The sequence below is a fragment of the Chrysochloris asiatica genome, unplaced genomic scaffold (genome assembly GCF_000296735.1).
Source record: "Chrysochloris asiatica unplaced genomic scaffold, ChrAsi1.0 scaffold00093, whole genome shotgun sequence".
In the NCBI taxonomy this organism is placed as follows: Eukaryota; Metazoa; Chordata; class Mammalia; order Afrosoricida; family Chrysochloridae; genus Chrysochloris; species Chrysochloris asiatica.
The window spans coordinates 6,486,254-6,488,233 of NW_006408611.1; positions in this window are offsets into that span (position 1 = coordinate 6,486,254).

Sequence of the window (1,980 nt, forward strand, 5' to 3'; positions counted from 1 at the left end):
CGTGGGACCTTCATTTGTTGATGGGGCACAACTCAAAATGAAGAGAAACAGCTGTAAACATCCATTGAAAATCGGAACATAGAATGTATGAAGTATGAAGTGGCAGCATCGATGGACTCAAGCATTGGCAACAGTAGTGAGGTTGGCCCAGGAATGGGCAGTGTTTTGTTCTGCTGTGCACAGGGTCACTATGAGTCAGAACTGACTCGGAGGCACCTAACCATAACAATAATGTCTACTTTTACATTTGTCCAAGTATTGTACAGCTAACTGGAAGATCATTGGTTCTATGCCACCAATGGCTCCTTGGAAACCCAATTCAAGGTAGCTATGATTCAGCACCTAGTTGACAGCAAATAACAACAACAGCGTATGTATAATGAGACCTGGTTGTACTGTGTGTTAGTATTGGGCTGCTATTCACTAGGTTCAGTTCAAATCCATCAGTTGCTCCTTGGGAAAAAGGTGAGATCATAGCTAATATTAAATTTTAAGAAAACCTCTCTGGGCAGCTTCATAAATCATTGAGGCTTTGAAACACATTTATGAGAATAGATCCCCCATTAAAAACAAACCAAACCAAGCAAACAAAAATAATTGTTTTAGATGAATCAAGCATATTAAAGATGGTCGAGAAGACCTCAAAGATGAGCCAAGAAAATGAAAACTGTTAACCTTGACAAATGAAGAAATTGTGGCTAAATCCAGACATTGGTGGAAAAAGACTGTGAAATGACCACCAATGAGATAGTTCACATATACAGCATTTCAATTAAATAAACATCTTGGCCTCAACAAGCTTTCTGCTAGATGGCTACCAAAAATATTAAGTGAAGATCAGCTATATCAAACAGCTTGTTATTCCATCAGACTTTTTAGAAAGTTCATAGCTAATAAAGATGATTTTATGGAATGAATTATTACTAAGAATGAGTCTTGGATTTAGCAAAACATTTTAGAGCGTAACATCTAATCAAAACAGTGGCTTCTGATTGGAACTACTGGGCGAGTTTAAACTAAAGGCAGAAGTTAATGGCTACTGTTTTATAGAACTCGAAAGGGTTTATTTTGAGAGATTTTTGTGAAGGACACAGGATGACCATGGGGATTTAACATGGAGAAGTTTTAAGAAAGTTGAAAACTTTATTGGGACAGAAATGCCAGGAAATTACATGCAGGATTATTATTATTTTTCAGTCATGACAATGCACATTTGTGAAGGACAGCTAGGGCTCTCCTAGAGAATTTCAATGGGAAGTCTATCCTACATACTTCCTCTTGCCCCTTCAGCTGTATTTTGTCCCCATAACTCAAAGACCATTTAAACACAACATAATTTGACTCTCTTGGGGATGGCAACATTGCCATTTATACCTGGTGTAAATCTAAATCTAAGAGAACAGAATTATTTGGGGAAGGGTTACAGAGATGGAAACACTACCTTCAGAAGTGTGTAGACCTAGATGAAGGCTAGCTCCAAAAGCAATAGCTTCACATTTTGATATTATCTGTTTAAGGAAGGTTTTTATTGTTTCATGGACTCCTAGTGTGGTGCTGTAGGATAGACACAGGACTGCTAACTAAAAAGCTGGTGGTTCACACCCACCAGCTGTTCCTTAGAAACCATATACAGGATCGCTGTGAGTCAGAACCGACTCCACAGCACTTATCAACAAAAATAAATGATAATGTTTTGTAGCAATACTTTTTCTACTTTCCCTAGTATATATCTATATATTTGTTCTTGTCTTTATTTTCAATAAAAATATTTGTTCCTGAAAATTTAAAAAAATTGTTTAAACTATAATAAAATATAAGGTTCAGCATTTCATTCTGTATAATTTTGTTTATAACAATATTTCCTGCTATTATGTTGCTGTTGTTGTTAGTTGCCATCGAGTTGGTACCAACCCACAGTGACCTTAAGCACAGCAGAACAAAACACTGCCCAATCCTGGGCCAATCTTACTACTGTTGCCA